The sequence below is a fragment of the Sphaerodactylus townsendi genome, linkage group LG05 (genome assembly GCF_021028975.2).
Source record: "Sphaerodactylus townsendi isolate TG3544 linkage group LG05, MPM_Stown_v2.3, whole genome shotgun sequence".
In the NCBI taxonomy this organism is placed as follows: Eukaryota; Metazoa; Chordata; class Lepidosauria; order Squamata; family Sphaerodactylidae; genus Sphaerodactylus; species Sphaerodactylus townsendi.
In genome coordinates this window covers 38,372,407-38,388,213 of record NC_059429.1, presented here as the reverse complement: position 1 = coordinate 38,388,213, position 15,807 = coordinate 38,372,407, and the positions used below count along the sequence as shown (strand labels likewise).

General features: G+C 41.9%; 1 long non-coding RNA gene across 1 annotated transcript in view; it reads right to left on the bottom strand.

Moving 5' to 3' along the window:
• Window positions 1-612: 612 nt before the first annotated feature.
• LOC125433020 overlaps window positions 613-15,807 on the bottom strand; it is a 37,859-nt gene continuing 22,664 nt past the window's right edge. The window contains exons 2-3 of the long non-coding RNA XR_007244583.1: window positions 2,858-2,951; window positions 613-885 (exon numbers count right to left, since the gene is read on the bottom strand). This is a non-coding gene — a long non-coding RNA (uncharacterized LOC125433020). The remainder of the gene's footprint in view (window positions 886-2,857; window positions 2,952-15,807) is intronic.

Here is a 15,807-nt window from a genome sequence, read left to right as displayed (position 1 = left end):
ACTTTTCACTATTGTTGTGTTGTACAATTTGCACATAGCTTTATTGACTTCTAAACATTAATAAACAGTATTTGGGTTTTTGTACATGTTCTATGACTGTTTTTGCCCCTCACATTTTTATCTACACATATAATACATCCCGTCACTTGGAGAAGTCAGTGAAAAGTCTTCTCATTATAGGGTGTAAAAAAATTGTTTGGGGAAAAATTCAGATTTGCGCAAATTGGACCCCAAATTTTCCAGATTCCCAAATATTCCTGAATTTCTATACCAGTATTGGGGTTTGGGGGGGGGGGGATCTGAAAAAAAATTCATTATAGCCTGTGGGGAATCTTTCCAGTACTTGGGGGGACTATTTTTTAATGATAAAAGCATCGAAGTTTTAGCTGCTGGTGACACTTTTTAGAAGAACCCCCAAGTTTGTTAAAGATTGGGGTAGGGGGCTTAGTTTTATTGGCTTACATTTTTTCCTTCATCTCTCTCCTCTTCACAATCAAGTATGTTAGTTCCTGAATAAACCTTTATCTACACTTTAATCAGGTTGTACACCTTTTCTGTGTTATTCTGTCAAGCTTTTGTACTGCTAAATAGTGTAGAAATGGGAAATAATAGAGGATGGATGGGGCATCAATTTTGATGGATTTCTTAGAGGACCATACCTTAATCCAGGGAATGTGTCCTGCCAAATTTCAGGTAGATAACAGAAACCTTCCCCTTGTGTAAGCAATTAAACTTCTTGCATTCTCAACAATTGTAAGGAAGTGTTGATCCTTTCTTAGGATCCTTCAACAGGAAGTTTGTGTGGAGGAGATCTATTTTTTCAATCAACAGGAACATGTAGGTGAGGGCAGCTAAATGTGACTTCTTCAATTTATCCTCTTGCACCTGGGAGAAAACAATAGCAATTAACTTGTCATTTGGGGATGGGAGGAGAACAGGGGTGTATCTATGCAAAACAGCACCTAGGACAGCAGTTCTCAACCTGTGGGTCGAACGACCCTTTCACAGGGGTCGCCTAAGATTCTCTGCATCTGTGTTCTCCATCTGTAAAATGGATAAATGTTAGGGTTGGGGGTCACCACAACATGAGGAACTGTATTAAAGGGTTGCGGCATTTGGAAGGTTGAGAACCACTGACCTAGGAGAAGCTTTGAAAACCCCTCTCTCAGCCTGGCCAGGTCCAGTGTTAATCTGGGCACACTGCCTGTGAAGCCCCAATGAACTTCAGAGGGATAGCCTACAGTTCACTGTTAGACCCAGCTAGGCTGAGCCCATCGTACTATTGCTGGCTCCACCTCTGAAGTACACATGACTTTGGGGGCAGAGCCAGCAGTATAAAGCTTGCAAACTGGACCTGGCCAGACTGAGCCTAGTGTCGAACTGCAGACTTGGCCTAACTGGGTCCAGCTTTATCCTGCTGGCTTTGCTTCTGCTGTCCATATGACTTCAGCCTGGCTGTGTCCAGCTTCTAACCGTGTCCTCTGTCTTTAAACTGCGAGCCCACACTTCGAGGGAGGGAGGGGGCTGGATATCCAAGGGTGTTCTCCTTCAAGTGGCACTTGACTCGGGGGGGGGGGGTGTTAGGGTTTAAATTTCTTCTCCTATATACTTGAAAATAGACCCAAAAATCATGTTTCTGTATATCTAGCTTTAAAAACCCTTATCAGGGCTGATAGACGCTAGTGTTGGAGGGTGGGGAAAATATGCATCAAGTAATCACCTTCACAATGTTTGTCTGAAAGCAGCCCACCATTAACCATTAAGCATGATAAGCACAATCTTAGGGCACGAAGGGGAAAGGAGGCACCACAGTGAAAAAAGGGCATCACCACCACAAAAAAATGTCTGTGGTGCTAAAAAGGGTTGTGACAAAGGGGTACCACCACCATAAAAAAAGTCAGCTCAACTTCAGGTGATTTAGGGTCCCAAAATAAAGGCCTCTGTCACATACATGTGTGTCTTACAGATAGAAATGCAGCCAGTATCCTTAACTAAAATGTATGTCTCTATCCCATCTTAGTATCACCACCTAGAGCAGGGGTAGGGAACCTGCGGCTCTCCAGATGTTCAGGAACTACAATTCCCATCACCCTCTAGGGGCTGATGGGAATTGTAGTTCCTGAACATCTGGAGAGCCGCAGGTTCCCTACCCCTGACCTAGAGAATGCGAATTCTGGCAGCTGGAGTTACTGACTAAGCATTCACATTGATATCATAGCAACCACCGGGAGCAGCCAGTTTACTTGTATATACATATTATCACAGTATCAGTAGGCATATACAGGTAAGCAGAGGTGTAGCTCCGAGGGGGTGGTGGGTGAGTGACGCGCCAGGTGCACGCCCCTGTGGGGGCGTGGTGGTAGGGCAGTGGTGGTGAACTTTTGGCACTCCAGATGTTATGGACTACAATTTCCATCAGCCCCTGTGGCAGGGACTGATGGGAATTGTAGTCCATAAAATCTGGAGTGCCAAAGGTTTGCCACCACGGTGGTAGGGCATCTCTCATCTAGAGGGCTGTCACAAGACAGGATTTGATGTCTCTTCTGGTTGAACCCTGCATTTCGGGGTGGGGGGGATAAATAGTTCCCTATATTCTTTCTACTGTTCTGTCTGCCTTCCAGAAGGTAAAACCTTCTTTACATTTTGCTCTGTTTGTGTAGCCATTGTCTGCTACAATGTTTTTCTCTCCAGCATCCACCTCCAGAATGTAAGGAAAACATGGTATAGAGCCCTTCGGGAGTTGGGCAGTATAGGAAAAAAAATAATTAAAAGTGATTACCAAAATGCTTTAAACAAAAACACTACTTTCTGCAAGTGAGTACTGAATATGTCAAGACAGTTGGCTTTTGATACTAACTATGAATGTGGGGTGTCCAGATGCTGAGTGGAATCTCTACGATGAATCCCTTTCTGCTGCTTAGTCAGGTGTACACCCCTCATGGCTGTTATACCTTATTAGACAAAGATGGATATCTATGCATTAGTGCAAGAAACATCTAAATGGCTGAGAGGGAGGAAAAATGAAGATAAAGTGAATTATGTCCTTGAATACTATTTGGTGATTTTACTTTATTTTGCACACAAAGCTGTATAATACAAGCTGAAATATATGAAATGTTAGTACCTATTTTTAAAACTAGAAAACAGTGTAGTTTTTAAAAGGTATTATATTATTTGGTTCAGGGGATCTCTAATGAGAGCCATCATTCTCAAAATGCATAACATATCCCTAACAGCTGATCTATATGTTCTGCAGAATTTGATAAGAGTGTTTTCCTGATCTATTAGACAACAGACTGCATTCCTCAGTGGAAAGTTAGCACCTCAGGGAAGAGGTTAATCCAAAACTTTTATCTTCATCTGCTAGTTTTCTCTACGTAGTGAACTCTAATTTTTGTGGATGACTGTTCTAATAGGCTATTCTTGCAAAATGAATAGCTCATTCGTGGGGGAAAATTCTCTGTAGCAGGAGGTAGAAGGTAACTAGGCGGGAGGTACTGGTGCCTCACTGTCTTTTCCTAACACTTAAAAATATACCTCACCTTAGCTAGAAAATGAAATATGGATCTACTTCTTACAGCTGCTGAGAGACTATTTATGCTGATTACAAACAGGTGTGTGAGCTGATTTTTGAGAGGATTTTCCCATCCACATTATTTCTTCCAGTACAGAATTGAGGCTTCTTGTTAAATCTGATCTGCTTACTCATGGTGAACATTGTCATGGAACAACAGCAAATAGTCATTATTTGTTTGGATAACTTGAACAATTATTGATAACCAATTATTGATAGCCAACATCATTATTTGCAGCTCTTTTTTTAAAAAAATTGCATCTGTGGACTTCGACATTTGCAGCAGACAGAAAATTAGAATTAATGGGCTCCAGATGATTTATTCCATGATTCAGTACTCTGATTGCTTGTCCTTGTATCTCTCTCATGTGTTGACTGTCTCATTTCCTCTCTTTCCGTCTCTAGGTAGTGCCTTGGAATTTTACAAAAACATACAGGATGTCATTGGGTTGCAAAGATAACCCTCTCCTTCTTAAGCTGTGTGTAATGCCTGTGTAACATTTATGATGGGAAACTGGGCTGGCTGAACGCAAAAAGGGTTTTAGGTCACAGTGTTATACTTCCTGAAGGAAATTCCAAAAATGCCCTGAAGACAAAAAGGGGAAACAGCCTGGGATTTCTCTCCATCTGTCTGCCTGCTCAGAAGGAATGATTTCATGTGTGGTCACTTCCTTTTCTTTTCACTGGTGTCCTCCATAAAAAACCTTCTGGCCTATATTTGCGTAAATGCTAAAGTGTTCTTGGCATAGACATTTGTTCTAGCAATTACATATTATTATGTATTCTATTTTCCATTTCTATTCTGCCTTTTCACTTGGTCAGGGTTAGCACCCTAAAGAGGCCTTCAAGGTAAATGTTAGTTTTTGTATGTGTGTGCGCGTGAGGGTTTTGAAAGAGTGCATCCTCTATGTAGGTTATTTTTGTACTCATGAAGGAAAACCTTCATAATATACATATAGTCTAGTATGCAAAACAGTAGCATCCAGAAGTTCAGGCATTAGCAATTAGAGTCAATACCTTGCAACCTGGATGTTAATGCCTTCCCAAATCAAGACAGCCAGAATGGCTCTGACTTCCCCAACCTTGTGAGAGCTTGGAAGTAAAGCAGGGTTGGCTAAGTTTAGTACTTGGATGAAGACTGGGACTGCTATGCAAAGGACAGCAATGGCAAACCATCTCTGATGATAGGGTTTCTAATATCCAGGTGGTAGCTGGAGATCTGCCACTATTGTAACTGATCCAGAGATGAGTTCACTGGGAGAAAATGGCTGTTTTGGAAAGTAGACTGTATGATGTTGTATCCTTTTGAAGTCCCTCTTCTCCCCAAACCCCACCTTCCTCAGGGTCCACCTCCAAAATCTCCTGGTGTTTCCCAACCTTGAGCTAGCAGTCCTATCTGCATATCTCTTGTCTTGAAAACCCCACGGTTCTGGGGTCACCATGAGTTGGTTGTAACATGATAGCACGCAGTTATTAATATTAAAACAAGAAACAGCTGTGATTCATCCCACCCATCTTGTCCTGTGTCTTCTGTTCTCTTCATAATTTGACTCGTGCAGAGGCACAGTTGGCCACCTCTGAGGTGAGTAATTCTGCTGTTTTTTTGATTCAATTGATTCTGCCACATTTCTGGATGTGGACTGCACACATTTCTGCTTTACCTTCACTATAACCTACCAAAGGTGTGTGTGTGGGAATCATTCTAATACAAATAAAGATCTGACCTTCATTTATTCATCTACCATGCGTTACTAATTTTGTAGACATTTTGCTTGTGAGGCTTGCAGATATATTTCAAACCCCGCCCCCAAATAATTAATTCAACTGTGCATCACTTGCAGAAACTGTTAGTTTCTCTTCCTCCTGTCAAATTACTGGTAATGAAATATTGTGCCTTGTTCGAAACCATCCCCAGAAAGTGAAAACTTCAGTGAAAACTAGCTACTTCTGTCCTCTTTGCCACATTTCTATATAAAAAGAAGGTGGCTTCTAATGTTGATGCACTTCAAAAAAATATCTCACAATGAATGTAACATTAAGGTAAGGCAGACAAGCAATTCCCCTGACTAATATTTAATTATATTTCAATATTTCCTATATATTTGGCCTACACTAGACTGGTATAACATAAGTCCTTCTGTTCAATTGCGGTCTCTTCTGTATTTGCAGCTACGTGAAGATTTCCGACCACTCAGGGCCCTCCACAAGTCTGTGGGAATATCTGAGTCTGGATAGATAGGTCCTACATGTGACTTTTATATGGTGGAGTGATTACCACAACAATTTCGAATAGATCTACTCCAAGATCAGTTAGGTGTACATCTTAAGTTAAACTCTTCAGCATAGTGGGGAAGTGAATTGGAATATCACATACAAAAGAAACAAGTGGTATCTGTAACATTCCCCACCCTGGGTCTATATCATATTCCCACCCTAGGTCTGTGTGTTCTCACATGCATGTTGTGTGTCTGATTGCATGTAAAAGTCTGTTTCCACTTTGTGCCACCAGGAACCCTGGTAAGGCTATCTCTGCGCAAGTACAAAGGACAGAGCTTTCACCATGGTAACCTTAGGATTTTCCCCTGTGAGTGCATGTACTTTACAGCCCAGTTCAGATGTCTGGGTTGTGTGTGTGTGTGAATGGTTACTGGAGTTGCTGCAGGCTCACACCAATGCATTTGCTCTCCTCAACAGTGTAACTGGCACTTACACCTGCCAGGAGGGTAAACAGGGACGTGAGTTGATGCTGTGGAGCTCCGTGGCATCCAATCCACATCTACAGCTGCACTGGTCTAACATGTAGGTCACCACAGCTGGGGGCATTCTGGGGGCAGGATGGAGGGCAGGATGGGGGCAGGATGGAGGCGGACTCACCGGTGCACTGGGCGCTTTCCCCCCTTGCTATGCCTCTGTGTCTCACTGGGCTTTGGCCCTGGAAATGCCAATAGCAGGGAAAGTGGACTTATACCACCCTTTCAGGTGGTATAAGTCTATTGAGCCCTAAGGAGGGCTTTCTGGTGGCAGGAGTTTCCCCCCCTTTTTTCTGCCTGCCCACTCCACTGGAAAGCCCTCTAAAGGCAATGGGGTGGTGTGGCCATGGCGCCATCCTGGCTGACTCAGGCTGTGGATTGGGCTGCTCATGTGTAAGAGAGGGATGTGGTAGGGATTTCAGTCACAGACTGGTTTCTTAAACATGAAACTTGTGTGTGGGTTTTTTAAACTGTAGATTAAACTTCAGCACATATATGGAAAATAGGCATCATAGTAAGAGGTACAGATTTCAGGAAATAAGTGAAACATAATTCCAACTAGGTTAGATGCTAGATTATGCTAGTTTCTTTCAGCTGGAGAAAACACATCTCCACATCTCAAGGACAGTTTTCATGTGTCTGAACTGCAACTGCAACTCTTTGATTGGTCACTTAATATTGAAGCTAAAGTAACCTCTTTGGGTTTCACTTGGGAGTTGTTACTTATGCTTACTGCCCAAGAGATATATCACCTATTGAAAACTGGATTGTTTGAAAAGGAATATCAATTTCTCTTGAGTAAAGCTGAGAGTTCCTGCTCTCCATTGTTCTTTGGAATTACTCCCCATAAATTTTGCCCTGCCACCTATTTGGTCAATTGGTAAATCACAAATTTAGGTGGGTCATGACCAGAGCAAGATGTAACTCCTTTCCTTCAGATTTACTTCAAAGCCGATTTGCTAATATTTCTCATTCTGAGCATCATTGCCTGTTTTGTCCTCACACTGTTGACTCTCTTGTTCATATTTTGCTTCACTGTCCTAAACATAATAATCTCAGATCTGATTTGGTTGCATTATACACAATTTGTGTCTCTTCCAGATAAAATAAAAATGATTAAGCTACTGAATAATTCTGAGATAGAAATATCGGAAGCTGTAGCCACATTCCTTTCTCATGTTTTGAATGTTTTGAAATAATGTTTCTCTTCTAATTGTAATATTTCTCAGTTTCAGTTCCTTTTGAATTTTAATGCCTAATAAAGGTCTCTTCAAGCTTCACATGTCTGAACTGAGCTCCCCTTCTTCTCATATCCTCTCATTTTGCCCCACTTCTGAACAAAGGAAGAGTTCACCATTCTGCCAATTTGCCTGCTGAGATAAAAACTGCCCTCTCCCAATCTTGGGTCACATATCTTGCTCATGTAGGGCTTCCCTGTGCCCTCTATGTACCTAGCTTTGAGTGTTATTATCTAGCAACCTCTCTTTAGTAGGCATGGCAAAATAGTGGATTTCAGACTCATGTACTTTGGCAAAACTAAGATGAGAAAGTTGATGATTCTTTCAAAAAATGCTAACATATAATAGTTTCCACAGTAAGAAATATTTGCAAAGATGTGATCCTACAGCAATGGTTTGCCTTTTCTGTAATCTCTTAGCCATTTCACCTTTTCTGTTGTTACTAAGTTTTCTGGAACACCAAAAAACAGACAGGTTTTTTAAAAAAATGTTCTTTGCAGTGTTTCTTTAATATTCTTATAGAAAAGAGAGACTAAATCCTATGCCCATATTTCCATGCTTGTAGACAACAATGAACCTGCCAAAATCCCATGTCAGTATGCGTTTTGAAAAATGTCTCAAAGTTTTGCTGTAGTTCTTTGTTCCCATTTTTTCAGTTGTGGTTGGTTTTTCTTCACCTTTACCCTATTCTGTCAAGTAATTGTCAAGATTTTCCTTCATTCCATTTCCCCTCATTCCATGTTCATCACAGATTGTTGGCTGCTGAGGAGAAAAGCAAACAACAGGGCACGGATGTTACAGCATACCCTACCCATGAGCTTCTCAAGGCATCTGGATGACCAGTGTGGAGACAGGATGCTGGACTAAATGGTCTTCAGGTCTAATTCAGCAAGGCAATTGTCATGTTCTTTACCTAATGCCCATTTTCTATTCTGGACATATAAGCTGCTTGACTCAGCCAGCCATGCAGTTCTGAGGTTTCTATTCATTCAACCAGGAGTCAGGATATAGGGAGGGTGTGTGTGTGTGTGTGTATGTGTGTGTGTGTGTGTGTGTGACATGATTACTGATTCTCCTGCCAAACTGCATGAATCACACAGCAACTGTGTGCATTACTGTTAACCCAATCTGCTGTCTCCTGTGTCCCTTCCCTTCCCATAGTCTTTTTGTGAGCAGGTTGCTGGAATAGCTAAAAAATTTGAGGGCTGGGAGAGAGAGCTAATGATGTGTTCCAGTCAAATGGATCTTGATAGCAAAACATGTTTTCTTCACAGACTTTCTATCTGTTTTTGTGTGGATCATTGGTCATAGGCCAGTGGAGGCGTAATTTTACCTCCAGGGCCAAAGAGTGGGTTTCCCATCAGCCCCTGCCAATTGGCCATGCTGGCAGGGGCTGATGGGAATTGTAGTCCATAACATCTGGAGTGCCAAAGGTTTGCCACCACAGTCATAGGCAATGGTGGGATTCAAATAATTTAACAACTGGTTCTGGTGGTGGGATTCAAATAATTTAACAACTGGTTGTTTACAAGCACCGTTTTAACAACCGGTTCTGCCGAAGTGGTACGAACCTGCTGAATCCCACCATGTGAGTGACTGAGGAAAAGACCAGTTCCGCCCTCTAAAAAGCACTGTGGCTCAAAAGGGAAAGACTGTTCCTCCTTTCACTGAGCTTTTGCTGCGAAGTCACCACGTGAATACTGCAGCTTTTTCCTGCGATTGTGAATCCTCCTATTCTTTTAAAAGGCTCTCAGTAAATTGCACTGGCAGGATTTTTCTTCGTTTTTAGCACAGATGAGGTAACCTGAGGTGTTTTACTCAGTGAAAAGGCCCAGTGTTTCTTTCTGGTCAGTGTTCTTGTCTGTCCTTAACCAGTTGAAAAGTAACCTGACTTGCTTACCTTCCTTTTTCTTCAGCTACAGAAGGAAGAAGGAAGTCCTGCAACACAGCAGTGTTAGACACAATGCAAGATTCCTGGCTAGAGTGACCTGAATGCTCTAGCAAACTTGATGGATGCTTTCCACAAACTCAGCACCATTACAGATATATTCTCATCTATCATTGCAGGAGGCTAACATTTTTCAAATTAGATATGACAGGGCAAGCACATATATTTATTCACATTTATATATAAATCAGTGTGGCAGGGTTACTTGAAAATATAAATTGCTTTCCTCCAATCTTGCTGCCCTGTGTTCTTGCTGCCCTTGCTTTCCTCCAGTCTTGCTGCCCTGTGTTCTTGCTGTCCTTGCTTTCCTCCAATCTTGCTGCCCTGTGTTCTTGCTGTCCTTGCTTTCCTCCAATCTTGCTGCCCTGTATATCAACCACGTCCCCTGCCAATATCCATCAGCAAGAAGTTATCAAAAGAGGTCTACTCTTTTAATCTAGTTCTTCCATTGTCTTCAAGAATATTAATTCTAACTCAGCAGTCCCAAAACTTTTTGAGCTTGTGGGCACATTTGGAATTTTGACTCAGCAAGATGAGCGAAGCAACAAAAAATGGCTGCCACAAAATGAGTGCAGTAGGAGGCAGAGCCAGCCACAAAATAGTTGCCACAGCTTAACTTCAGTAACATAGCTCATAGCTAGAGGGTAAAGAATAGCCGGGGAAAGCAATGGCAAACTACCCCACAAAAGAGGCTTGCCTTTGAAATCACTGCTCGCAGTGGTACCCCAGGGTCGGACACGACTGAAGGGGAAACTTTACCTAACTTCAGCAACACAGTGTAGATACTTGTGCTGTAGTGGCAGCTGTTGCCAAAGCAACATTTAAAAATATCTGCACAGCCATTTAAATCTCCAATAGTCAATCAGAAGCCTTTCAGGGCAAACCCCTTACCTAACAACACCCACTTAAACTACTTGGCGAGCACCAGGAAAGGTGACAGCAGGTGTCATGGCACATGCAGGCACCACGTTGGGGACTCCTGCTCTAATCGCTCCCTATTTTTGTGGGGTTATGTCTTGCTACAATTTCTGGCAGTTGCAGACTGATTTCTGGATTGGATTGTACAATTCCTCTGAGGGACTAGAAGTTAGGAGAAGCTAGTTCCCCCCCTCAAAATCAGGACAAAGACTGGGGTTTGTTTTCTTTATAAGTTTCTCTAAATATTGTCGTTTTGCTGTTAAATATTTTATAGCTTTTCTTGTGCTACTCTTACAAAGCAAAAAAAGGTGTTTATGGAAGATTTGATTTAAATTTTTCAATTCAGGGTTTTTTAGCTTAAAAAGAACTAACTTTTAAATAGCTTTGGACTGTTTTTTCAGCATTCTCTGCTTTTAATGGATATTTTCCAATATTTAATATCCATATCTGAAAGTTCTGTGTTTTATTTAGTGTATTGCAGATCTTTTGTTCAAAACTCCCGAACCAGTGAATTTTCTCAGTTTCTCTGATTAACCTTGTGCTTTAACTATGCTGCCCCAGTTTAAATAATTAATTGCACAAATACCAAATTCTGGTACATAACACATTCCTTTAAAAAAAGTATGCCATGAATGCAGGTTTTTGAAGCCACTAATTTCTGTATTCTGGAGCTGAGTATAAATACGGATACATTTGGCAGTGTCATTTGGTCTGCCTTGGCTCTCTTAAATTAGGCAATTATTATGTAACAAAACTGGAGTGAGGGGTGTTAACAAAAAGGATATAAATACCCCCCACCTCCAAAACAGGATAATACAGGCTCTCCCTGTTTATGGAAACTGAAATAAACCTTCAGAAAACGAAGCACTGGTTAGCTTCACGAACAATAGGGCATCCAGTTTAGCTTTTCACTAAACTTGTTGGGGAAAAAACGCAGAGGCCCCTGAAGAGGGTTCAGAGAAGGATAACAAAGCATAAGAGCTTTAATAGGATGAACTAATATAAAAGACTCAGTGAGCGAAGGCTTTTCCCACCAAGTTCAAGAGATTTCAGAGGGTCTGTGCTCCCATTGCTAGGGAGAATGTTTGAAGAGGCAGCTAGGGGGTGGGGGTTGAGTTCCAGCTAGAGAGATGGGGAAGGAATACAGAAAAGGCCCATACAGGAATACAGGCTGGTATCTTAGACTATAAAAAGATCTCCCCCCCTTAATTTTAGGTCTGTATTATTATTTTTTTTTGGGGGGGGGAGACCATAAATTGTATTTTATTGGTTTGAAGTGCAGCATAGTCTTCCAACAGTAGTGTTAAAAGATAAGTACTGTTAAAAAGAGAAGTTCAAGGTACAACATTGGAGGAAAGGGGATTAAATAAAAAGGGGAGGAAAAGGTAGAACATTTGCAGTTTGAGCAATAAAAACATGTTCCAGCTGATGTCTGTGAACCCGAAACCTGTTTCTTTGTTTTAATTTCCCCAAATTTAATGTTATCTTTAGGGCACAAATCAGTCTCTCAGTGAAGCTTACAATAAATTCTATTGGAAAAGTACAGCGTGCCTATAATGTAAACCAGAAAAATGCCAACATAGCAATAAACAAAACAAAGCTTCATTTTTGAAAGTCAGGATGTATGGAACAGAACCCATATGGGACAGATTGATCCATTCTGGAATATCCCACTGTTGTTTATTTCATTTGAATCAAGGAACTCAAATTGGCTTGCAGAGGAAGCAAGCTCATGCAAATTCAGAACCTTTACAATTTTTTTAAGGTGATGGGGATACCATGCTATAACAGGAAAAGGAACAGGTTGATATTTTATTAAGGAGGAAGGATGTTCATTACAATGGCCAGGTTACAAAACATAATAAGGCAGTTATCTAAAGAGAAGGGAGGGATGTTTCACAAAACTTAGTTCCTCTTTGATGAAGTACCAATTTTCATGAGAAGAAACCAGGAAATGGAATGCTGAACTAAGATTGTGTATGCAGTATAGGCAACAAAGTAGATGGAGCAGCAAATTGCTCGGCTTTTGGCTGGTTTCAGGTTTGGGGGGACTTTGGGCACAAAGTGCTCAGCCTCCCAGCTCTTCTGCCCAGCTTCTGGCTCTCTGCCTGTGCTTCCTTTCTGGCCACATACCCCTGGCCTGTGATCCCTCATCTTTCAAGAAGGCCCCACTCCCATCTCCACAAGGAGATTAGGACAGGGTAAGCCCCGCTTGCCAGCATTTAACTGCACCCCTGCTTCGACTACCAGGGAGTTCAAGACAGGGGTGCAGATACCAGGGGGGCAGCTCTGGAATGCATCCTTAGGAAGTGGTTCCTGGGACTCCAGCCCCCTGTGCCCCCTAGCTATGCCACTGGATACATGAGATACAAACAGGCAATTTAAAAAATGCACATAAAAAGATCAAAATAAACATACAAACCAACAGACCAAATGCATTTCAACTGTTATAGTCTTCTTCAGTGCTCTCTAAAAACTGAAAATAGTATTTTCTGTAAAATTCACAAAACTGATAAGACCTCAACAGTCTAAGCACAACACCAATTTCACAACCAGCTGCAAAACAAAGCCCCTTAAAGGATTTTTTTTCTAGGATGTGTGGATGGTACAGTATTTTCAGGTTGTATGAAAATGAGTTCATGCAGACATATGCTAAACTGGTCTTTTGCCAGGTGTTGGTGGAGAGCAAACGTAGACAGAAATGTGTGGTCCTCTCCAGAGCAGCTACAGCATGGTCTCCTCAGCTTTTAATATTGTCATTTTGCTCCCATCTCATCCTTCCTTACCCCTCTCCCATGTGTCTATTCTTCTGTTACTTGTTGCTTTCTCTTGTATTTTACTACCGCCTTCCTGCCTGTGATCTTTTCATTCCTTTTTCTGTTACCTCATGTGCTGTTTTGTCGTCCCCTCCATACTCAGTCTAATCTGTTTGCTGGTGGAAGCGAAACCTCTTGGAATCCTGATCAGAGAGAGCAGGTCCCTTTGAACTCTTGGCTTTGCTGTGTTCGCGGCAACCCACTGGAATTCACTGATTACAATTGTGCTCTTGTAGCAAGGGGAGGTGGGAGTATGGAGTCTGCTGAGACATCCCTTGTGCAGTAAGACTTTTCATGCTGGCAGAAACGTTCACCATAGCACACTTCTTCCTCTCAAACAAAGGCATGAAGTCTTGAAGGACTGAAGGATATTTATAAGATTTAAAGAACTACAAAAAAGTTGCAAGCTTTCCCACATTTATGTGGGACAGGCAGAAAAAGCAGTAAATGATCAGTTGCATTAGAAGGAAAGGATTAATTGATGCCATCTGTTTCCCAAGGAGTGGCCTGCAGTATTGCCCAGAATATATGTTCAATTTCTGCTGCATGTGCTGACTGAAGGGCAGGCAACAGCAATTACATAGTAATAAATGGATGCTAGATTAAGTCAAAATTACTTTGTAATTGATGTGTAATTGTTCTGTATAGGGCTCTTGAATTCATTGGATTTGCTTTAATACTTATATTTTTGTAATGAATTACGCAGTTTGCATATCTTTGAGAGATAGTGTTGGACTGTTGTGCTGTAGGAAAAACCATAAGCCATTGGAGACACTTCTGTGGTTATAAAAATTATTTGCACAAGGTTAGGCCCATCCAGAAAAAGGGTTTTTTTTCCCCCATTGTGCCTCCAATTCCAATTTTTCTATTTGAAAAATGCTGGAATGTCCTTGGAGGGAAAAAATCAGATACACTTCTCCAGTTTGTTTATGTTTTTCCAGGCCTTCACATCTCTATTCTTGGCCTACTGAATTGTTCCTTGCCTCCATTTGCTGCCTTATGGTGTCCCACATTCAGTAGGGACAATACTACTACTATGGTGCCCCACATTCAGAGGGGACAATACTACTGGCCATGTAACTATCTCTACTTCTTCTCACCATCACCCAGTGTGATGCTGTCTGCTGGAAAAGTTGTATTTACATATTTTAATGACATATTTAATTAATAAATAAACTGGCTGTATGCTCAGGCTTCTTGGTGAACTTCCAGAAGAAAAAAGTTCCAGTGACTGCAGGCAATGTCCAAAGAGCCATTATCAGCCCACCTTTGTATATTCCACCATGCATTCAAGATAGTGTGATGATAGTACAAATTAGTAACATGTTTATACAAATACGATCTGGGGACAGTGTTGAAGATACTTCAGGGCTAGCAACTTCTTTCTCAACCCTGGTGTGTTCTAGCAACTATGTTGTCACATGGTGACAACAAGAAGAACTTTATTGTGGTATGTATTGTAAACAAGGAAATTTCATCTAAAAGGGCATGGAAAATAATAACTAGGTACCAAGGCTGAATCTTTAGGTCTTATGTGCCTGCCATTGATACCAGGCAAGTCTAGAGTCAGTTGAGGAGGGGTGTTTCTGCTGGGATTAGAACAGCGTTCTACCTGTTATAAGCTTGATATCATGTACGGTCCAGCCTCACTGAACAGGGCAAGAGTAAGATGGTCATCGATCTCAATTCAGGGGCTTTGATATCAAGGATCTGCCCTACCCACCTCTTGTATTGTTGGTCTTTAACTATCTAATTCTCCCAAATAATGAAAGGAACAGACAATTGGGTAACACCAGTTATGTTGCCCACTCCAGTTTTGGAAATTCTTGTAGATTTGGGGGCAGCCCCTGAAGAGAGTGACCACCTAAACCTCCATGTAACCCTGGCTGAGCAGGAGTAGAAGACCTTCTTGGAGTCCTGCTGTTAGAATGAAGCTCAAGATAGAGATTTTGTTTAATAGTGACAATGTGAGAACAGCTCTTAGGAGAAGGCCCTGGAACCAGTGAGCTCTCTAGGTGACCAGTTCCATGTGAGCAGTGGGCTACAGTTGATCTCCAGACTGGGGTAAGGTGGGGTAAGGAGGGATCTCAGCAGCAATGTGATGCCATAATCTGTGACTGCCTTCCAGAGTTTCCATTATCTCCAGAGGAATCAATCTCTGTAGTCTGGAGATCAACTGTAGCCCACTGCTCACATGGCACTGGTCACCTAGAGAGCTCACTGGTTCCAGGGCCTTCTCCTAAGAGCTGTTCTCACATTGTCACTATTAAACAAAATCTCTATCTTGAGCTTCATTCTAACAGCAGGACTCCAAGAAGGTCTTCTACTCCTGCTCAGCCAGGGTTACATGGAGGTTTAGGTGGTCACTTGTGGAGCAATGAGAGCTGCTGGTGGCCCGCTCACCAGGCTAGAGAAGGAGGGAATCTGGAGGAATCAGTTGAAGGCAGGGGAGGTGTCACCTCCTTCCCATCTCTTCTTGTTGGTATTTGCAAGTGTCTGTCACAATTCAGACATGAAGGGGTTAACTGTGTGCATGCTAATTAGCTACCGAGGTCAGAGTTTT